A 25002-nucleotide genomic window follows, 5' to 3' on the forward strand; every position below is an offset into this window, starting at 1 on the left:
CATAAGATAATACACAATATGTGTTTCACAGATAAATTTATTAGTTTAGTAATGATTTGTTCTTAATTCTGATGTGTACCACTTGCAAAAGACACACAATAGTTTCTAGGTAATTTCTTTAAAAACTGGGTTTCAGATCTGCAGCACTTTCATTTGTAGTGGGAGTTACAAAGCTAAATTTCTGTGTATTGCTTTGCAAATTTAGGGGCAGATGTCATGCAGCAGGGAGCAGACAAAGCTGTCACTGGCCTAAGGAGATTTCACCAGTGCTGTGGTGGTGATGATAAATTTACATATCTGAAGAAACTGGAACGGTTCTTTATTTCTGACACCAACTTGACAAATCTGACTGTTTCACCTTTCTTCATCTGTACCCTTCCCTAGTAAGTTTCTAATACACAGACATCACTCATAACTGTTCTTTTCCGTCTTTCGTAATATTTACATCAGCAGGTATCATAGAAATAAATATATTCTCACAGGCTTTTGATGATATTGCCTGTTAGGATTCATGCAGGCAGACTTCTTAACTCTTTAAATTCATAAATATGAATTACTGTAGACTGTAAAGCATTATTCTCTATCTACTCCAGAAGCCATTGTCTCTGGGGATAACCTAGAGATTTCTTAGATGTCATTAACATCCTTTGTGACTTATTAAGTAATAATCAAGTTCAAGTCACCGCTTAAGGATTAATGATTGACTGGAAGGTACTGAGACAGAAGGCATAGCTGAAAACCATTAGCTTTAGGTAGTTGCTGGTTCTTTTGCAAAACAAGGTAATCCCCTTCTCCCCCAAAATACTCCAAAAGAATTAATGCACTGTATATGTTTGATTAGCGTTCCATCCACCTTAACATGTCTCACTAACATTAGTTATTAATTCCTTTGTAATAGACGTGTATTAAATACACGCTTCATGCAAAAACTACCATCTGTAAAAGTGTAGAAAATTCTATTGTGGCTAGAAATAAAGTAAAAAGCAGCTGCTGTAAAAGAAATGTATCAGAAGAAACATGAACTTTTTGTCTATAATTTGACACTGTTTTCCTGTTTTTTCCTTACTGCATATACTGGGGAGCATAAGAACACTGAAAAGCCATATTTTAATGAAAAAAATCCAAGACAGTTGAAAAGCGTTTCCTAATTTTACATGCAATAGTCAAGTAAATTCATTTTGATATAGCATCTTTCTTTTAAAGTTCCTCAAAATTGTCTATAGCGAAACATAAAATAATGAGATGGCATTCACAGAAACAGCTTCAGTGAGTTTTATAAAACCTACAGGCCAAAATAAATGAAATTGGACCCACTTGTTCCCAGCATGAACATGAATTTTCCAGTTATATAAAAGTAAGCTCAGATTAACACTGTGAATCCTGTTTCTTTAAACCTGACTGGATAGAGACAAGAGTTGCAGTTCTATGTAAAATTAGCTGGTGATGTTTTTCCTTGTTTTGTTTTGCTTTGTTTGTATGTATACACTGTTATTACCATTTATCCCATTTGTTTTAGTTAGAGTAACACTACCAACAAATCAAGGTGCAGCAAGAGACACTACGTAAAGATAAAAGTCTAACTACAATACTGATTAAATTAGTTCTGGCCTTAGTATTTATATCAGACAAGTCTACTATTCTATTTCACCATATTATGAAATAAGTCATTTGACTTAACCTAAGTGATTAAAAGGGACAGGCATACAATGCAACTGATAATTATGTTCCACCATATCTAATAAACAATATGAATTATTACTATCAGCATATTTCTCAACTTCTAATATTGTCTCTCTAAGGAGTTCTGAAAAAAAAATATTCAAATTTTTATTTTATGAAAAGAAAGGGATTGATTACAACATGTGAGCAGACAGATATCTACTGTCCTCTGTAAATCTGATCCCACCAGAGCTTAGAAAGAATTCATGTAACTTGGTGGCCAGATGCATTCTGACCAACATTCTCTGAAAATCTCATGTATGCTATTTTCTTACCATTTATGTTCCTCTTTAATAGTTAAACAAGATGATAGGTGACATTGTGTATATTTAGGAGGCAGGACTGAGACCCCCAAAATTATGAGTATTTTCATTTACATATGTCTACCTCAAACTTAATTTATATTTTTAATAGCTTTTTAGTTACATAGCCAAAATTTTAAATTCTCCAATATTTAAGAACTTTTTCCTGCAGTTCTGAGAACTAAACATTTCTTCTGTGGAAACAGAAGGAATCACTCCGCAGCATGTGGTCAGAAAAGGAGCATCCTCCAAAACATCCTTCAGATTAATTAGATAGATTTCCCAGGCTTCACTGAAATTTTCAGTTTAGATTTGACTTTCAGTCTCAAATGATTACATATTTGTATAATTGGCCAGTTTATTAATAATCTATAGCATGAAATGCAATCATCCAGTTTAATTGGTCATGTATATTTTATCAGAAAGAGCTACAATTTATTGCCAAACGATACAAACAAATAATCAATGACTATTACAGCTATCCCAATAGTGATACTTGTATCTGCCTTACAAGTTAGGTTATTTTTTACTGATGTACTTATATAAAGCTCTTAACTTTTACAACGAACCTGACTTTACTGCTAAAATTTGTTTTGTTGTTTGGGTTTTTTTTTTTAAATGAAAAAAGTCAACAAAAACGTAGAGATGATACTTGTGGATGACTAGAGGATGTGTTATACATTCATGAAGGTTCTAATGACTGGTGAAATTAAATGTTGATATTTACCATATTACTGTCTAGTAACTGAGCAGAAGACTTGGTAATGTATGTATTTGCCAGCACAATGAATTGAGTCATTTCATCTATCAGGTAGACCTAATGGTATGATGGAGTATGGGGTAAAGAGTAAAGTTTTAAACAGGGATTTATCAAGTGTAACTACAAACATTATTCTGTCATGGAAAAGCTGTGACGCTGATAAAGTTGAACATCTATGACTACTTTAACCATTGCTCGTTTTTTTTTTCCTTTTGCAGTATAGACAATGTTAGGTTTAGTTTTGAAAAAAATCAATTCTAAAAACCAATTCCATTGACAAATGTATTTGTGTATTTATAATGTTGAAATATGATTAACAGTGTCCGTTGTTGAGTGGCCTGTGCTGTCTCTGCCAATAGTCTGTGGCTGGCTGAAGTGACTGTCTGGACACTGTGCCTCAGTTGCTGTCAGGAACAATTTATTCCTTCCCAGTGAGCAACTGAGCGTAGTCAGCTGAACAAGGCTGCTGCAGGATAAGCAGCATGGATGAGACTAAGGAAGGCAGAAACCCAAACAAGCAGCAAAATTTCCTGTGATCTGTCTAATAACAACCAACAAGCAGACGTGTAAGCAAGACTCAAAGGTGGTAGCAAGAAAGATACTTGTCATAGGCACCAAGTTCTGAATTCTAAAGTGAGAACCAGGCTGAAGGAGCCAGCCTTGTAAGGGGAGGTTTCTTTAAGAAACATTTTAACTTACATTTTTATCACCCACTTTAGCGGGGCTGGTCCACTTATAAAAAGCTCTAATTTTGAATTGGCTTTTTATTAAGGCCTATCTTTAGAGTTTGTAAGCTTTTCATGTGGGTGATGTTATATTCACTTCAAACAAAACAGAAACATTAGACCTACTTAGAACCTCTGGTTGACACAAGGTCTCATCACAGGTGCATTTAACGCCTTTTCTGATTCAGAAATAGACTAAAAAAAACCACTTTGACATGTTTTCCTGACATATCAATATGATATGTTTTTATAAACATAGACTTGCCTCACCAAATTATGATGAACTGCCTTAATTTAAATAAAAATTAAAGTGCATTTGGAAGTGTTTTGAATTGTTATTTATGAAAAAATACAACTGATACTCTGACTTTGTGTCAATTTTCCTGAAAAGAAGAAAATTTGAAAATCAAAATATTTAAGTTCAGATGAAGTACTTTCATTTTCATTTCAAAGAAAGGGTTCAAGACTATATTTACACACATTAAAAAATAAAGCAAAATTGATATTTGTTTCAGATTGATCAGCTGCTTGATCCCAAATGCTGTGAGTTTTGGGGTTTGGGCCACTGAACTTGAAAGTCAGTTTCTCAGCTATAAGGAGTAGGTATCCATATTTTTTAAATAAGGATACAGCTACTTGAAAGTAATTCTTATTTAATTGTGCTGGAAGTTAAGTGTCTCTTGAAAAAAACATAGAAACAACAGCCTCTGAATGCCTAGTTAAACATCAGATTTTCATAACTTTCCAGTTTGCCAGAATCGAAAGTAATTCTGGAATGAGCATTTATTGTGATGTAAGTGAAAGACATTCCAGAAAAGAGGAAGATTGTGCTGGAATCCTGACTCTAGGCACATTGCTGACATTATTTTGCTTCTTACAGATTTCAGAAGCGATTTATTTACTTTATTTCAGATAGCTTTTGCCATTTGGCAAATAGTTCAACAATATTAATATGGGAAAAATTTTTGAACTACATGTAAATCCTATTTTTGAAAGCAGTTCACTTACTCCAAAGTTTGCTTCACTGGCAATCATTAGTTTAATTTTCTACTTCAATTGTGTCCTTTAGAAAATTTACCCTTAGGTGTATAGCTTCCATTGCCTTCCATTAAAAAGCAAAACCGTCTTTAAAGTTTTCTCTGTTCCCATCCCATAATGTGTCCCTCATGGTTCCTTCTCCTTCAGTAATGCCAATGTCCTCTCTATGAATATTATGAAAGACTCAAAATTACATAGTATAATCCAGTAAAGCTTATGCTATATATTGGTAGCTATTTTATTCTCAATATGGTTGAGAAGCTTTGATCAGCATGTTACCATCCACCTGTCTGCAAAACACGGAACCGACTGTACTTCTGTGAACAAATATATACTAGCTCACCAAGATTCTTGCTCACAAAAGATCTTAATCACTTCAAAATTTCATAAAAGTAAGATATCATTTGACAATCTTAATTATAGTGCACAGCCCTGCAACAGTTTAGAAAATGGATGCGCTCTGTCAATGAAACAAATTAATGGTGGATTCTGGTTTGCTACAGAAGGTGTGAATATCTGTATTGATGTCAAGCCTATTATTCTGTATTTACACAGTATACCTAAGGACTGCTGCCCACAGCAGAAACATGCAGAATTAAAGGGGCTGGGGATGTCTTCAATCACAGTAGAACAGTTCTAGCTACCAGATAATATTTTTAACATGTGATTTGATATGAAAAGAAACACTAAAATTTTTAATTCACAGCAAATCGAGTGACATACTGTATAAAAGAAATATGCAACTGAGATAAAAATTGTATTTAAGTTTAGGTAAGCATCATTTAATGCTTTCACACTTTTCACGTGATTTTTTTGAAAAAGATATGAAATAGCACTTACCAGGGAAAACCTTTTCAGGATAACGTAGAAAAGAATAACTGATGGATAGTAATTGACAGCCAGATGCTAAAATGAAACTTTAAAATTTATTTCATCCTAAAAATAATAGAAAAAAGATATTTATGGCTTTACTTGAGCAGAAAGTTAGATTCTCTTGTGCTACTATAAATCATAAATAAAATAAGTTTATTAATCTGGCACAGCAAAGATACAATTGAACAAAACTATTATTGTACCAAGTGTTTCCTTCCCAATGTTTCAGCAACGTAAAGGTGACTTTAACCAGGAAACTCCAGTAGTATAATCTACAACTGACAAATTCACACAGCAACTTAAACACTTTATATACGAAACCCATCTCTGCATATTATTTCTCTTACCTATATGAACATCAATGCATATCTTTACACTTACATCACTTCTTATGTAATATACTGTAGCACTTCCCTTGAAAAGTGCTTTCAGGTTACAGTCAAAGAAAGCACTGTTGCACTTGCAGATTTTTTTGACCATGGCATTTTTCCTTGCTAGCGTGATAATATACACTTTCAGACTAATAAATACTAGGTGTAAATATAATTTATGATGTAGAAAAATTGGAAAACATCGGTATCAAACATTTTCATTGTAATATCAAACCAATGCATTCTAAAATTTGAATCTGATTTATTACAGCCTAACCAATGCTTCCTCCATTAAGGGCTGCTCCCACAATTCTAGTACCTATCCATTTTTTATTTCTTAGTATCACCCAAACTGCCTATCCTTCCCGCAGCAATGCTTCCACTGCTTGTTTTGACTTGAAATTTCTCATATTTTTTTTCTCACAGTCCAAAGGGGAAGCCTTTTTGTTGTGTTTGAAGCAATTTTGTCATGCAATTCATGAAAAATTAGCACATCATTTTCAGAAAACATTCAATGTGTGGTGCATGCAATTGAACAACCTTTGGCTTCCTGATTTCAAATATTTTACCATATTTTTAATGGTATCTTAAACTGTTATTATTTAGGGTAAGATATGGTAGAATATCACAATTTCAGCTATTCCAGTTCCCCTGTTTTCTTTGTTCGCACATGCTGTCTGGAGATCAACTTAAATTCTTCACTGAAGAAAGAAACTCTTGCTTTGATTAAGTGCTCGCATTTATAAGGAGGTGCTTCATTTAAGGTGAAATTTTCTTGGGTACAGAACACTTTCTGAACACCTTATGCATTCTTCTCAGAAAACCCCAAAATCATGGGAATACATCATTTCCTTATGAAATATATTTGGATTCCCATTTTGTTTTGTAACAAATGCTTCAGCCCTTGATATTTCAAAGAAAACCTTGCATGAGTACCAGTGCAGCAGTGACATACCCAAGAAAATGGCTTTCTTACTGAATCAGGTTTTCCGCTGAATCAGAACTTGGTTAGTCTTTGAGTGATCTATTGTATAAAAACAAGTAATTTCTCAATTGTCTCTGTAATTCAGATTTAATTTCTAACTTTAAAAAACATATAAGGAAGAAGGCATGAAGCATATGTTGCTGATGTTTCTTAGAAAAGATTTGGTGTCTGAATATCCTGGAACAAAGTGTCTGTTCTGAAGTCTGGAGAAATAAAGCCTTTAGTCCAGTAGTATGATATTTTGAACTGTATTATTGGTCTTTTAAGACTTTTTATGTGTATACAAAAATTAATATATTATAGTATATAAATAAGGTATATAATATTTATGAAAGTACACATAAATTTATAAATGAAAAACATTTTTATTTAATATTTTTAATAATAAGTTCTAAACATATAATAAATCTTCAATTACACTGTTAAGTTTTCAATTATACTAATAAATTACTGGCTTTACACATCAGGTATTTCCCTTCAACCTATAATGAGATTTTGGGTGTAACAGAAACCACTCAAATATCTTGACGCCAGGTGTCTAGATGCCTTTTAATTCACCTTACTGGTTTGCTAATGGTATTTAAGTCGTCAAGTACTTTGAAGTAGAAATACCAGTTTTTTTTAACTCAGTTAAGGCGAAAATGCAAAAGGAAAATATGCAGAAGAGACAGTGTATTCGTCAACCTAACTGACAAAATGTGTCACAAAAAGGCAGAATCTTTGAAGAGATCATAGAAAATCAGTAACAGAGATGCTTTTTTCTCTAACAGACACCAGATTGGACACAGAGCTGGGCTAAAACTGTAGTTAACCCACACAGACTTAGATGACCTTGGTTTAGGGTTCAGGTCAGTCTTCGTGATTTGTCTGTGTATCTGTAAGCAGGCCTATTATAAAACAACGTAGTATTAAGAAGATTGAATTTCCATTGAAATGGCAGCATGAAAGAGTACATAGAGGGAAACAATCTATTTCTAATTTTTTTCTATGCTTACTTTTGTTTGAGAGTTGGTTAATGCGCAATCAGCTAGAGAAATGACTCTTGCTGCTTCCAGTGAAGTGAGTAGGCATAACTTCTGGTGGGAATAAAATGCTGAACTAGAGATCCATGGTCTGATCTTTCATGGCAGCCCTTGTACTTCATAAAAGTCCTTTTCTATTCAGTTCTGAGATAGAATTTTAAAGGGTCATTTGTTAATCCTGTCTGCTAAACATACAAGGGCACTCGAACCAGCTGAGGTCCAACTCCATCCAGAAGCGGTAAACCTTACTAGAGGCTTTTAACATAATTAATAGTCTGAGTAAGTTCATTATCATTTAAGATCTATTTTAGTTACACATATTAATATTCTGGTTTTGTTGCAGAGCTATTTAGATACTGCCATTCATTGATAATAAGTCATTTATTCCTCATTAACTGTTAGGATGGATGTAGATATTCATTATAGCAAGACAACAGACTCATTTAACTGCATATAGTACTTGATTATACACACCAACATTGACTGGAATGCAAATTTCATTCTACAGAAGTCTCATCTTGGTTGTTATTTCCACCATGAGATAAAGTATCTTATAATCTGCTTTTTTTTTTTTTTTTTTTTTTTTTTCCTTTTTCTCTTTTAGTATCTGTCTTAAACCACAAGAAAGAACATAACAACGACTGGTGATATTCTCTATTTGGGTAAATACTGAGAGAAGAAATAAATATTTCTTCATGTAAACCGCTGTGGAGTTTTAAAAATGTTCTGTGAAATTATGTGTCCTTCCTTGATAGTTTTGCCAAAATTAGTACAATTTTAAAATACATGAGATTCAGATTTAAAGAATGTGAGATCTTAACAAATACTTAGTACACTGGTCATGGACACAAGCTTTTACTTTCTCATGAAATACAGATATTCTGTGTCCCAACTACAGATATCAAAGGCCAATCTGTTCCTGTCAAATGGAAATAAAAGTATATTCTCTGTCATCTTTTGTTCTCTGTTAAATCTTACTTCTTTTTTCTGTGTATATTTGTGATTCCTCTCCCCCCCCCCCCCCCCCCTTTTTTTCTTTGTACTTTTACCTGTTTTACATCTATTGAAAGCCTTTGTGTGTATATGCAGAAGTATTGTAACCATTTTCGGTTATTACTACATACTACTCCAATGCAATGCTCAGGACATTTGTGGGAAAATCACTTTGCAGGGGAAATTAGAGAAAATTGGGACCTAACAGAAACATAGTATTATAGAAAGCTTTTTAAGGAAAAATACAGCTATAGCTTTCAGGATGGTTGGCATGCACAGAATTTACATCATTACAGCTCCCTAAGCAACACACTGCCACTTCAGCTATATCATATTAATGATAGGAATAACGGAGGAGGGACCCAAGTGGAGACACGATGGCCAGGCTCTTTGTGCTCCCTGCAGGAATCAGAACTTGATGGTACCGCTCAGCTGGTAAGTTGCATAGCAGTTGTCACATGAAGAATCTACGAGATGTCCATGGCTGAGCCAACCATTGTGGGGAAATGACTTTCCTCAGGTGAAATAATCTCATTGTAGTACTGCACAACTCCACTGCAAAGTTACATGCCTCCAAGGTACTACCACACCTCACTAAGCACAAGATACCAGTCATAACAACAATATGTATGACTGGAGTCATTCAAGCTCCACAGAAATGTGATGGAAATAGACTAGTCCTAGACTGAAATAAATCCACGGGGGGGGGGAGGGGGGAGAGGAATGTTGTCTAAACTCCCAATTACCCAACTCTGATTCAGTGTTCACAAAGCTAGGTCAAGCTGTCTCACTCTAAAGTTGTTATGAATGCAGTGACTTCTAATCAAAGCAGTCAGCTTTGGGGAGGATGAGAAACAAAGAACAGATAGTGAAAAGAACATCATTATCTAAGTTACTCAGAAAGAAGCCTTTAAGTGAGGAAAGTTCTGGATGAGAGGAAACAGGATGATAAGGTGTTGCACTTGTCCACTGACATCAACAGAAAATTAGTTGAAACTAGAACAGATAATTGTGGTAGTAGGAGATTGCGAACTTCAACTCAAATAGCCCCCACAAAAGAGGGCAAAACTCCACTTGGAGAGCATGTGTAGCTAGTAGAGAACTTTGGTAGTGCTGAGGATGTGTACTAATTTGCATTAGACATGAGAAACTTGTAAGCAATCTTGTGTATGATGAATGAATATGCAATGTGCTGTGAAGTATAAAAAGGTAAGCAAAGGAGGGGAGAAGTTAGGGAAGACTCCATCGTAACTTCTGGGGTCAGTCGATGGGCTGAACCTGTCTTCTCTCCCACAGGGACACCTACTGGGTAAGAACTTTATCTTATGTGTGCTAAATAACTAACTCATACTAGCTGTTAGTGATTATAGTTTGGTTGTGTATCACTTCAAGCTTGTTTTTGTAGACAGTCTTTATCACCAGCAACCATGAACCTTAATTTGTCACAATTTTATACTAACAGTGTTATTCCATAAACTGTTAGTGTTAATCCTTCATGGATGCTAGCAGTCACCAGCAGCAGCCAACATACTCGAATAAAGTGGGAAGACCTGCTGAGGGGTCCCGCTGATGCTGTTGGCATGTTTACCTGAACAAGTCAGTTGAATTGCCCTCGGATCCAGCAGGACAGTTCAGTGAAGGGTCCCTGTAATGGGATGCTGACAGACTGGTCAGGCACAAGGGTCTCGGCTTTCCTGGAGCAATGACAAACAGATCAAACACTAGGGGTCGGGAAAATCTCCCCTCCTCCCTTTCATGTGACAGCATTCTACAAGAGTCCTAGTAATGTAAGAAAATTACAGCTTTGAGATAAATTGAGATAAATTGAGATAAATTGAGGTAGGTCAAGTCTACTGCACTATTTCATGAAAGGAACTATGACTCAGTAACAGCTGCATTTGTTGTCTCAAATAATGTAAGATAACTTTGTGTTATTTTCCCATGGCCCTACTCAAGGCTTCCCCACTACAAATACACAAATATTTTGCAAGGTATAGGTTCTTTCTCAGGGGGCGTACATAGGAACTTTGCTGTACATTCAATGACATTTACCCTTTCTGAAGGCAAATACCTCTATTTTACAAGCTAAATCAGAGGCTTCAAATATTCGTTATGGAAATATAGAGAATAAGTAACAGAGCAGGCCAAAGCAGCTTAAAAACTGGGAAGAAAACAGAGTTAAAGTTTAAAGAGGAAAAATGTCTTTATCAAGTCAGTTATCCCCGTTCTGTTGTTCAGCTGGTAGGAAGGTTTTGCAGAGGAATTGTCTGTTGCATAGAGCAATATTTCTTCCCTCCCACTCTGGGTGGAGAAGATTGCATTAGTCTTTGTCAGCTATAAACGTTTTACACACAGATATTCAGGCTTGTAGTGTGGGTAAGGTCCTTTTATACTTCTTTCTGCACAATGAGATGCACCCATTGTATCTCGCATCCTGTTGCATATCCAGATGATGTGAAGTCTATATGTGATGTAACTATATGTAAAAACTGCAAAAATTTGAGTTGTTAGGCATTTATACATTTTCTTTGACATTTGAGATTTATCAAGGTTGAACTATCTAGCTTTTAAAAGCGAAAAAAACTAATTAAACATTCTGAAAAGCTGTGTTATCAAAATATAATTTTACACTGCACAATAACTCTAACAGAAAATTTTCAACTAGCCTTACTGAATACCTTTGAATATGGAGGAAAGAAGACATACAGTACCTTGCAGGACTAAACTGTTCGAAGTTCTATGAAAAAAAGATGGTGCAGAATAATCTGTGTATAGGCAGTAACACTGAAGGCTCCAAAGGCTCCTAATTTCTTCCAACTGAAACCAGTTTTCTTATAATATACTCTGAAAAGTAAATCATAAAAGAGTCTTTAATGAGATTTACTTTTCAAAGTATATTATAAGGAAAACTGGTTTCAGTTGGAAGAGAGACTCTTTCCATCCACACCTGAACTTTCTATTCTCTTCCACTTCTTTTCAAGTCTTTAGAAGTACTTGTTTTCTAATGGCAAAATATATTTTAGAAATTCTTTTAATGCTGAAAAAAGTCACATTAATGCATCAGTGAAGGTAAAAAAAGATTGTGAATACTTTAGAATCAGAAATTAGAGTGCAAGAAGTAGGAAACAATATAATTTGATGTAGATTCCATGGCCTGAGCATTTTTCATACTATGACATGCTTCCAGAGTTACACAAATTTATATTTTGTGTAATTCACTTGATCATTTAGATGTAAAAAAATCCTCTAAAGATATATCTAACTTTTGTAAAAAGCTAGTACTACAAAAGTAATTTAGTAAATGTATGACAAAATTTAATTTCCTGTTATTCCATGTATCTCCTGAAAAATGTAGGAAGTTCTGTTTCATTATCCTAGTAAGCCTTACTAAATTTTGCAACAAAGCAAGTGCTATTTATATATTTCTTTAAAGTGTACGGTTTAATTGGCAAAGTGTCAAGGATGACTCAGTCAGGTTGGTGGCAAGATTGTTGACAACATTCTTCAAGTATTCTGATTCACATTACTAATTGAAGACATATGTTGTGGGAGAATATGCATTAAGAATAAAAATATTGTTGATTCAGACAGATGGTAATTTTTTTAGCAAGGAAAATGAGAGACAAGAATATGACAGCTGAATAAAAGTTAAAAACTATTAAACTTGACAAGGTCAAAGATTGGATGGGGCAAGAAGCAGTTGGATGTCAAAATAGCTGTTAAAAATAATACTTTATAGAATAAAAATTTTCTCTGTTTGAGGAGCTTCATCACCGAAACCATTTTTTTATTTTAAATGCACAACTAGTATGAAACAGAAACTGTTTAGAAAAAAGGATCCCTGAAATTCATTCAAGGTTTAACTGTTTTCAGCTTGTGCATCTATTCTTCTTTATGTTGTTGGATTCTTTATTCAGAAGTATTCACTCAGGGCCAGAATGTGTAGCCTGTATTCGCACAAGTGAAGACTCAAACATGAAAACTCTTCTGCTATAGCAAACAAATTTAATTGCTTATTTATAGATTGGCAACACTGTGGGGAATCCTCTTTTCCTTCCTAGTTCCAGAGAGTGGCTTGCAGCTTTAAAACTTTGGCCAGTGTATAATTTCACCCACATTTTTTTCTTACCTGGTAAGTATTCTTATTTTATTTCCTTGTTAAGTTTGTATGTTTGTACTTGAATAGGTTGAATTAAATATGACTCTATACATCAGAAACTCTTCAAATAATTTAATTTTGAAAGCTTAAAAGAAAAATAGGACCTTGAAATTTGAAAGGTTAAAATTACAACCATTTCAGGAAGCCTACCTCTAAATACCAAATTCCAAGCAGAATTTACAAATGAAATGGCTTAATCAGTGTTAGATAATCTCATAAAAGAAAAAAAAGAGGTACAGAAATACAGTAAATACTCTGACTTGTGGTGATAAAAAAATATGATTTGAATGAAGCCAAGTTTGAACATAGCAGTCATTTTATTTTCTTTGAATCATGATTTTTTTCTGCTGACAAAAAAAATATATTCTTGAATCAAACATTAAAGAATGTATGTTATTTATCTATGTGAAAGCTTGAAATTCTTCCTCTTAAATCCACATTTAGGAAAGGCTGTTTCCCCAGCCTTCAGGATCCAAAATTCTACTATTCCTGGGTAAGGCAATGTTTTCTTAGAACTGTAATGCTGATCTAGCCTTCTAAAGAGGTTCTTCCCATTAGTTCACTGAAGTTTATACCAGGCTTTTACTTTCTACAGTGAACATTTTCCAGGATATTTATTCTACTAAATAGCTATCAGTACTTGCTGTTATCTTTATTAGGTAAGCATCGTTAAAAGAACAGAGAGAGAGAAAGCTGTAGGATATTTACTGTAAGTAATTCTACCTGCTGCATAGCACCAAGAAAATTTCATTAATGGTGTCTGCTGAATGACATTGACACTTTACTGTCTATCGACCAAAAGCCTCTTTTAATAATTCTTCTAACAGAAATAAAACACTTGTACCCAGTTGTGGCATACTCATGGGAATTTAAGATAAATCCATACAACAGTGCTGGCTGCAAGCTCAACTCTTATTTAATGTTTTACATATACAATACTTTGGAGTGCTTACATTTAAAAGACAGTTCTCATGTAGTATATTATAAAACAGTGTTATAACCCAACCCTTGTGAATAAATTTTGCCTGTTACTTTTTACAGGATGGGTTGAGTATGCAAACGGATTATCCAGGCTTACAAACACACCAGTATCAGAGCAGAGTAGAACTGTGAAAGTCTTGTAGTTTGCTTTGCTATTCAGCACCTTTTTCATGAGAGTCTCGTTTCAGATGGTGTGTGGACAGATGATCTAGCACGTAGGGGTAACTTAAATCCTACATAATCTAAAAAGCATTATTTCCACTTTTATCGGTTCTTATAGAAGATATGAATTATCTCCTAGTCAACCAAATATTAATCAGAATTCAATGTAAAAAAAATCCATATTCCCGGAAAGAAAAATGAAAACTATGCAAGGAAATCCCTAGGAAACAAAGAAACTTCTCTGTGGTCTTTGGAAGTATTTATGTGAGAGAGAGTGATAGGCACCCATTTACACTACCTTAGTGAAACTGGATTTTATGTATTCTGCGGTACATAACAGCCCTATACCAGAATCATTCTGTAACAGATTGTTATTCCAAAAAGAATCACATTCTTGTTTCATTGAAGTTGTCAAAGGATTGCTGAGTAAAATATAGACATAATTTCAGAATACATGATTGGACATTCTCATAGTACAGAAAAGGTTTTCTGCAGGACTAAAAAGTATTTTTATGGTGCGGTCAGAGCTTTCCTTTTCCTTGTTACTAGGATAACATCAAACCTCCATCCCTCAGGACTGATATTTTTGTTATTGAAAACATAATTCCTTCTGATCCAATTGTGAGTTCAAACTGTATTAAGACTGAAGACTGGAAGTCTGCCACATCCATCCAGAATTTTAATTAGATAAAACTATGTGCTTAGACTTAAGCAAAGACTTAAACTCTTTGTTTGACTGAGATTATGTCAGTATCTTGGCAGGAGCTCAACAAATACAGCCCAAAGCAATTAACAAAATAAGGTCTTTTTTAAGGTAATGACTTTACCTTTGACTTCAATGGATGTACAGTCGAGCCCAATAACTGATGGATAAGTTTAATTTGAGATAAACCGAGAACGTAGAATCAAGTTTATATGGTCTCTTAGGCAGCAATAGTAGATGAAGCCTTGTCCCACCTGCATTTAAAAGACTCCCTAGGTACTTTGTGTTATTACAGCACCATTAAGTGGAAAATCCTCTTTAAAATTTTTAAATTAACTGGTTTTATATTGCTGTAAGCAGATTGAGGGAGAAAATCTATGTTATTTAAACTGTAATATTTAAAATTATTTGCTACCTAGAAACACGTACAAAAAATCCATAAGAAAATTAATTTATTTTTTCTTCCATCCTCTAAAGACACATGACAAAATACTTTCCTAATTTCCAAATTAGTTCAGTTAATTTTTCACTACTTTAAAATTGCTATAGGTTTGCTATTTCTTTATCAGAGGTAAAATTAAAGATGGCTTATATGTTGGAGTAATCAAATAAATTATTAAACGTTCCTGAAACCTGGGACCTCATACCAGGTAGTTTGATTTCATGGACTTTTCAGTATGCCTAATTTACATACTAGCTGATTGTTATTTTCCTTACTCGTTAACACTACATATACAGCTATCTTCAAAAATGCAGTTTTAAAACCTGGAGTTCCTGTAGTATGAAGGTTATTTAAAAAAAAAAGAAACAAACAAAAACCAAAACAACCAAAACAACAACAAAAAAAACCAACAACACACAAACAAAACCAAAAAAACAACAACCAAACAAAAAACACCACATCAAACATATGATTGATACTTTCATCCTCTGTGTAAAAAAGAGATCTGTTTCTGAAAGACCTTTGCTTCTTTAGGAAAACAAAGGAAAGGGAAATAAAGGAAAACTTTTATTTAATAACTCAAAGACATTCCATTTTTGCAATAGTGCTTAAGGTCTTTAGGGTAACCACAGCGCATCACAACATTTTCATATTTTAGTATGAATTTCCTTTTCAATTCTTTGTGCAATCTAATATTTTATTTGCAAATTCAGGATTTACAGTTTAAGCAAAGATTCAGATTTTATTTTTTTTTTGCAGATGAACCTTAGCCCATCCTGCATTCTACATAGACAGAATTTTCCAGATTACTGAGAAATTCTGTAACTTACAGAATAAATTAGTAGTTGACCCAAACAGAAAAAGCAGAGATTAGAACATAAATGATTTTATGATGTCCAAACTGGGGGAAAAGAGTGATGCAAAGGGATTTTCACCGTATGATTGTTGCTTAAAGAGAAGTCAAGGGGTCTGGGAAAATTAAGATCTACCAACTATAGTATTTAGTTTTGAAACTGAGATGTTAGCTGGAGAAGCTGGGAGACTTGAAAATAAAGCTACAAGTTTTAACTGTTAATTATAAATGACTGGAAAGAGTAGAGACTGAAGGCCTTTGATTGATTTCAATTCCAGAAAATGTCCTTTGATGTACATTTTGTGCTCTTAGCAGTCAAGGAAGTGATGAGAAATTGTAAAGACAATATTCCTAGCAGGAATACTCAATCAATTCCATCTTCTTTAAAAGTCCTGCTGTATTTACATAAGTAGATCAGAAGTAATTTCACAATTTTGTGTGAAACCTGGAATACAAATATGTCGTAAAGACACCGGTGCTCTTCAGATCATAATCTTAGCCATTACATTTTTCACTGTCCTGAATGCACAGAGCTCCAATATCGTATCAAGATAAACAGCTGGATTCATGGTGGCTGAGGCATCAGGAATGACTCTGAGCAGCATGGTGCATCTGTTAACCTTCAGGGTTCTGCACTTGCACACTATCATCAAACACGTTGATACACTATCCCCATAAAATGTCTTTTGGGACATTTCTGCTTTACTGTAATTTACAACAATAAAGTGCCAGCTCATTTGATCTGGGAAGAAATGAATGAAACTCCAAATGATTATTTTTTTTTTTTTGGAGGGGGGGCAGGGGTACACTTCCAAGTTTACAGCCTCTGCCTTCTAAAAATATCTTCTATCATAAAATAACATGAATTAGTTGAAATAACAGAGAAAATATTTACCTGTACTGTGAAAACAGTTAAGAATTTTCCACTATGAAAGTAACAGTTCAAAATAAGTAACTGTCATGCCTCTATGTCTCCTAGTTCTGAAATAGAGAACAGAGCGGTCGAGCCTCTCAGAAACTTTTCTTTTAAGCATGCCCCAATTGTATTTGTGGGGCAAAGGAGAACTGCATCTAACACCATGGGTCTGAAGATCTACATTATAAGCTACCAGATCTGTAACTCCTCCTTCCACCAAATCTCTGTATGTTCTTACACAAAACTCTTTTAATTATATATCACTCAGTAACATGGTTTGGTAACCAATTAATTCTACTTAGCAATGTTGTTTAAAATGAAAGATAATATTTATTTTTTTTTACATTTTGCAGTGTAACCACTCTCTTACTTTCCAGAACAGAGGGGCAGTTATCACATTAGAAAGATTTTTTTTTCTCATCCATTAGGAAAAAGGACACTATTTGCTCTTAAATCATAGGTTAAACTAAACAATGTAGTTATTCATCATCAGAGAGTAAAATAAATCTAACAGAAAACTATTTAGATCGTTGAAGACTGACATAGATATCAATGAAAACTGACAGCATTTTATTATCTAAAGAAAAAAAATATGTTGAAAACCTGTATACATACTTGTTTATACCTCTAAATATTTGGGGAATATGTAATTAAAAGAATAAATATAAGACTTCATTTAATCTTGCCTCAAAAATTGAAGATTATTGTCACTGAAGATTTATATTCTATAATATATATTAATATGACATGGGAAATTATCTTAAACAAATATTGAGTTAGAAAGAAACAGGGGTTTTTTTGCATTGCTTAGCATACTCTCAGTTGGACTTCTGAGGATCAGAGGTGTAGAAAGGTAGGCTGAAAATGTCATTATCCCTTTAATAATCTTCAAAAAAATTTAAAAGTTCAAGCAAGCCTTTTGACTAGATTGCAAGTTCCTTTTAATAGGATAATATAATTAATCAAACTATTGCAGATGATAATTTGACTTACAGCTTAACGATAAATGATCTTATTACAAGGGTTTTCAGGAATATTTACTCATCCTTTATTAATTATTTTTGGGTGTCATATTTTGAAATATTTTGGGAGAGATTACTTTAGAGATCACATCAGTGTAGTCAATTAGACTGTCTTCCACTTATTGCAGAGGAATAACATGCTCTATCCCATGTCTCTTAGGTTTAGGAGACTCACTCTAAAGATACCTGTTTTTCTCCACTGCTTATAAAGGAAGTCACAATGACTGACTTGTATATACATTACAGATACGAGAAGTTAGAACAGGTGATTTGTGCCTGAAATTTTAAGATGCTGGGGGGGTTAAAATATCTACCCTTTGGGTGCAGTCTCTTCATTTTGTTCTGTGTTCTGTGACTGAACTCCTGTGCTCTTTCTATACAATAACTGTAAACTGCAGTTTATTTCAAGCTAGGTACCTAAAACCCAGTCCACATAAAATTGTTGAGCACTTCTGAAACATAAGCTGCATAATTCATTTGGCACTATCCTAATTAATTTGTATTTTACTACTTTAAAAGTGGCGTTGAACTGTTTTTTATTTTTTAATAAGCCTTATGTTACTGAGCTTCAGCTCTGCCTTAAAGTTTTATGTGACAAGTAGAATTCCAGCGTAAAGAAGATAAATTAACTGTCCTACACAATGAAGCAGATTCTCTGCTTTCCTTGACTCTGTTATGCAGTTACTTGATAGCGCCTTTCAACTGCACTATTTAAATAATAAATTCTTAAATAAGAATGTTTTTTAATGCTGTACATCACTTCTATGTTAATTACAGTAATATTGTTGGCACTCAGAAACACATCTCAGAAACCCATAAATATTTTTTACAGTCTACTCAAGTGTTTTGACATGGTATTTATTAAACCAAGGAAAACAGAAAGAAAAAATCAGATTCACTACTGTGAATTCAAAGATAACAAAGCTAGTACAGTGGCACTCATTTGTAATATTTATACACTTGTCCCACACTCAGCTGTGGCTAGGATGCCATTATATTACCAAATATTTTTAATCCTTTGGTCTTTGTCCTTCCCTCCTTTACCACAGAGAATAGAGGTGAAGTAGCCACAAGCTCACTGGTTTATTTGCAATCAGGGCTAAGTAAATTCTATTTGCTGGTATTCACTGCCATCTTCATCATCAAACCACGTTTCTGAAAGAGCAGGAGGCAACCACGTGGGCGAAATATTCAACCCATGAGACAGAAAGCATTTCACCAACAGCATATTATTGCAGGTTGCAGGTTTAGCACAGCTTTTGAGGGGGCTGGAAATCCTTCAGAAAGGTAGTGAGTGGCCTGGTCTACTTTGGTTACTGAAGCACTATTAACTGCTGGCTTGGAATGTGTTATTCCAACATATTATCTATTGAAAATATGTTTTATATATAAGTATATATTAGGTCACTAGATTTCCTTTCTTTTTTATCTTTCCAACAGTAACTGTCTATAGGATTATTCTGCCTGGTTTAATATATGAGTAATTCTGGCAGGAGAGAAAACCAAAATATACATAAGCATTTTTGGAGTTCCATGGTAACAGCAAAGATCATCACAATATCATTTGAATCCATCACCAGAATGCAGCAACAGGTATGTAATTTTTTTCCACCCAAAATATTATTTGTTCACATTTTTTCATTTTTTTACTTTCTTTTCATCAGTTATTACAGATTTTGAATGTTATTAGTTTCACATGCAGATCTGTGTGAAACTCTTCTAAAATAGTTGTGTTACATGGTCAAGGGAAACTTCTAACCCTATGCAAAAGTTTTATATTTTCTAATAAGCTAGATATATAATAATATACTTCAGAAGATAATACAATGTATTAATTTTCTCACAATTTTCATATAGCCTGTGGTTCCTGCTTTTGAAGGCTGAGCTGGGAATATATACACTGATTGTGAGGCCAAACTTAAAGAATAAATGTCCAGCAGTTTCCTTAGGTTCAGCATTTTGACATGAAGAGGTTCTCAGTGACCAGCCAAGCTCAAAATACGTAATGAAAAATGTGTAGTTATTTTTAATAAAGTTTTTTAAAAGGCGTATCTTATATTCTAGTTGCATAACAAGTAAATAGTTAAAACACATTTTGAAAATAAATTCAATACAATTTTAGACTGACAACTAAGCAATATGCATCTATCAAGATGAATGACAATATAAATGTTATGCCCAAAATCCTATAATTAAGGTGATCTTTCATAGAAGTCTTGGAATTAAAGTGAAAGCTGACAGCCTCTCTCTGGAGGAAATGGTAATGGAGATACATCTGACCAGGCTTTAATTGTGGAGGGATCCAGTACTCTATTTTCTTATCAAATAATAGGGTTTTTTTTTACTAAAAATAAACATTACAAATAGCCAGTATCAGTAGGTAGAGTAAGATAAATATAAAGCAAACATCAGCCCAGATTTTTTTCCAGTGATTATCTCAGGATAATAGTGTAGTATTACACAAACTACATTATCAATACCCATACAAACAGAAATTCCAGAAGAATCAGCAACTCTAAACATAAAGAAACAAATAAACTTTAAAACTTCAGAAAACTGATGGGGATTTAATTTGCATTGCCCCACTAACTAAATGAAAATTTCAGCGCAGTCAGTTGTAATAATGCTTAATGCTTATATACAGATATTTGCAAATTACTGTTACAGAAATATGCTGAACATAAGGCATAAAAAATTGCCCCAAGAATAAAGTCTTTCGGATACTGAAAATGTTCTGTTGCCTTCTGTTTGGTCAAACTGTATTGCAATATACCTCCTTGACTGACAACTGAAGTTGTTGCTTACTATTATTTGTATTACCATACTTGGAAGTCTATTAGCCAGGATCCCTATGCACAGATGCGAGCCAAGAAGACAATCCCCATCCAAAGAATTTTCAAACTAAGTAGAAGATGAGACAACAGATGGAGTGAGACAGATGGTTGGAGGTTGGGGGTGGTAAGATAAAGCCCAGAGATGATATTAGGCAGTGGTTTTAAAACTCTATGAGTTCAATGATTGTCGGATGCTTTGAAGACAGCATGAAAAAACAGAATTTTATTTGGGGTTATGAGAAATTATAATGAAGATCTGAAGATGTCTATAGGGGCTTCTTGACTGGGTAAGGAAACTGACTTCATATATATATATATATATATATATATGTTAATGCATACATAAATACCTGTAAGAAAATCTGGTAAGCAATGATAATTTAACTTAAATTTGTGCATAATATTCCCCTTACTAAGGTGACATGAGAGAAAAGGATAGATAAAAGGTAATTTAGATAAGAACCTGAAAAATGTGAATTAGGAAACAGCTAATTTACCAGTACTTAAATGTCTGTTATCTAATCTACCTTTCCATTCTGAAGATGTGCTCCATCAATCCAGTTGGTATTTTTAACTCCAATAATATTTTTGTGAATAAAGTCATAATGTGGGTGCTTTTGAACAGTATCCCACATGAATCAGAAATGAATGATGGATCTTGTACTTTTCTGAATTAACACAGTTATCAAAAAACCTTAAGTCACATATACCTCTCAGTGAAGGTTCAAAGCTCTGCAGCTATGAGGAATAAAAAAAAGCCCAAATCCAAAAAACAAAACAAGAATTCTGTGGCCAGTGATGCACATTGAGTTCTGGTGGAATACTCTTGGCTCACAGATGGAAATTCTGCATTGTTTGCCTTGTAGTATGCCCTGACACGACCTACTATCCATAGTGACAAGCATTCATGGAGATAATGTTTTCCTGATTCCCACACCAATTGACAAGTGTAATTATTAAACTTCTTCCAGCGCTGACGAGAAAACAAGTATTGATTCAGATGCTGACACTAGAAGTTCATATAATGTCAAAAAGCTTTATTTTACAGTGTTGTTATTGCAAAGAAGGAAATGGATCTCTCCTAGATTTTCTCTTCCAGATTGCTACCATAGGTTTGAGTAACCTCATTTGGAATCAGCATCTAGAACTGAAGCCTAACAAATTCCAGAAATTTTGTGGCAATTCTAGTGGCAAGCGTCTCTGGGAATGGTCAGTCAGTAGCAGGAAAAATTAAATGGGATAGTGTGGTGGGTTGGTCGTGGCTGGATGCCAGGTGCCCACCAAGCTGCTCTGTCACTCCCCCTCCTCAGCAGGACAAGGTGGGGAGAAAATAAGATGGAAAAGAACTTGTGGGTCAAGATAAAGGAAATTTAATAAAGCAAAAGCAAAGACCATGTCCAGAAACAAAGGAAAACAAAAGATTGATTCTCTGCTTCCCATCAGCAGGTGATGTGCAGCCACTTCCCGAGAAGCAGGGCTTCAGTATGTGTAGCAGCTGCTTCAGAAGACAAACATCGTAAGAACAAATGCCCCTCCTCCTCCTCCTTTCTCTTAGCTTTTATTGCTGAGCAGACATCATAGGTAAGGAATGCCCCTATGGTCAATTTGGGTCAGCTGTCCTGGCTATGCCCCCTTCCAATATCCTTCCCACCCAGCCTATGGCGCTTTCCTTTGGCTAGGGTGGGGGGATGTTGGAAAAACAGCCTTGATGCTGTGCAAACACTGCTCAGCAGTAGCCAACACACTGGTGCGCTATCAACACCTTTCTAGCTACCCATTCAAAGCACAGCACTACGCAGACAGCTATGGGGAAAATTATCTCAGAAAGTTCCAATAAAGATAGAAATAACTGGATTTAAGAATCAGTTCAGGAGAAAATTTTTCACCATCGGGACAGTCAAGTAGGCTATGCAGAGTCCAGTTGTGCAACTTGACCCCATTTTGAGCAGCAGGTTAGATTAGAGATGTAACCTGAGGTCCCTTCCAACCTGAATTATGACGTGAATGAAACACATCCTAATTCAGAACTGAGAACCCATTGTTGAAGGAAGGAGCAATAAACCATGAAGTGTACAGAATAGAAGGTGTGCCAGGATGCTTTAGTGCCTCTTGATTTTGAGCTCATAATTCAAGAGAAATGTTTTTGGAAAGTTTCTCTAATATGTACCTTTGCTAAGACAATGGAGTGTCTAACATGGGAGTACTATGGCTGCAGTATTGTCATTGCAAACAGAATAAGAACAGCTACTCACCTGACGGACCGCTGGTGGGTGAAATGGTGTGGGAAAGACAGTAAGCCAAGGCTCTATTGACACTGAAAGGGTCCATAGCCACAATGCAAGAGAGGAGTCCAGCACATTACAGGACATGTTTGCTGTACCCAGAAATGAAAGGAAAAAGAAGAGAAAACTATTTGAGAGATTACAGAGTTTAATATGAAGTTTCTGAAATCACTTCTGTTAGATAGGAAAGACTACGTACAGCTTTTTGAACCACAATGATACTGTATCAGCCATGGAAACAAGTGGAAAATATTAATACTGGTACACTCTTAAGTTTCACAGAACCAGGTAACATATTATAACAAGTAATGAAGAAGTCTGAATTGTAACACGATCTTATATAAAAATTGAACTTCTTGTAGTTAAAGTATTCAACTTAATTGAGTATCATTGAAAATTTATTTTCAGAAGGGAACTGTTATGATATAAAATGAACACATTTTTGAGGAACAACTTGATGACTGAATAGTTCCTTCCTTTTTAATGCTAATTATTTTTATTAAAGAAGCCAAAAATAGAGAAAGGGCTGTATCCAGTTTCAGGCACAAAATATGTAAAATACAACCTTCAGATTAGGAAACGTTTTTCATCAAATATGCTGACTGCATATTTGCATTATAATGATCATTACCTCTCAGAGGCTAGACTTACAAAGGTGCTAGAAGATATCAAAAATTAGCCTTGGCAGTTTTGGTACATAACTTTGCCTATACAGATTTTAAATTTCAACCACATGAGTGCAAATCCACATGTGGTTTGAATATATTTTAATTAAATGTATCAATGTTAATAAATATCTTGAAATAGAGGACTTTTGGACATTAGCTTTAGCAAAAAAAACAAAACCCCCAACCAACCAAACCTACTGTGCCTGTGTGTACTTCTGTGTGCTTAGACAGTTCTCACTGTGGTTACATCTCATTATTGCACTGGAAACCTGCTTAAGTACATGCTTAGTTATGTGATAATTTAAGCATTAATTTAGCCAGGACTCTGAAGTTTAGAATATGTTCAAGTGCTTTAAATTCAAGATTATTTTTAATTATTTACAACACTATTGCTGTCAGTCCCAGAAAAGGCAAAGAAGACTGGAATTTTATTTTTACATATATCTCTGTAAAATCTGTACAGTCTTCACAGCTTTTATGAAATTAATGTTGCTTTATCAACACTATTAGAAGTGTTGCAATTCCATCTAGATCTAAAAGCTTCTCCCATAATCTCATGCTATCTAACTTATTCTAGAGATTAATAGTAGTAGTTATTAATTTCATTGTTGTAATGCCCATGGCTGAACTTTACTGATCTTCAAATGGCTCCAAAGGGCTTTCAAACTAAGTACAGGGCAGAAGACACCTAGATGGATATAAGCAAACAGACAGTGAGTTAAAGGAAATGATGAGCTAATATTGTCAATGTGCTAAGGAGTACACTTAGAACAACAGCATGATAATGACTGTCAAGTGCTTTTTTTGTTGTTGGGTTTTTTGGCTGGCATTATGCTCAGAGACAAGAAAGACTACTAGGTTATATTTGACGTGACAGAAGAAAAAGAGTCAGAAAAGTGAGAAAATAAAGGCTGATGTCAAAACGGGATCAAGCTACAAGAGTAAATTGTGCAGCAGCATTCTGAATGGTCTTGAGCACTACAGAGGACACTAAGTCAAAATTTATGGATAATTCATGCCTTTAATGAAACAATTTATGTCATCAGTGACAAAGGGAATGGGAAAAGTAAAAGAGCAATCTCTATATCCTATCTTTATCAAAATGTGAGCTAAAGAAAAACAAACATAAAGGCTAACCAAAACTAAATCAACTCAAAAACTAAAGCAGTTCATAAGATTATGGTCCCATGAT

The sequence above is a fragment of the Falco naumanni genome, chromosome 3 (assembly GCF_017639655.2).
Source record: "Falco naumanni isolate bFalNau1 chromosome 3, bFalNau1.pat, whole genome shotgun sequence".
Taxonomy (NCBI): Eukaryota; Metazoa; Chordata; class Aves; order Falconiformes; family Falconidae; genus Falco; species Falco naumanni.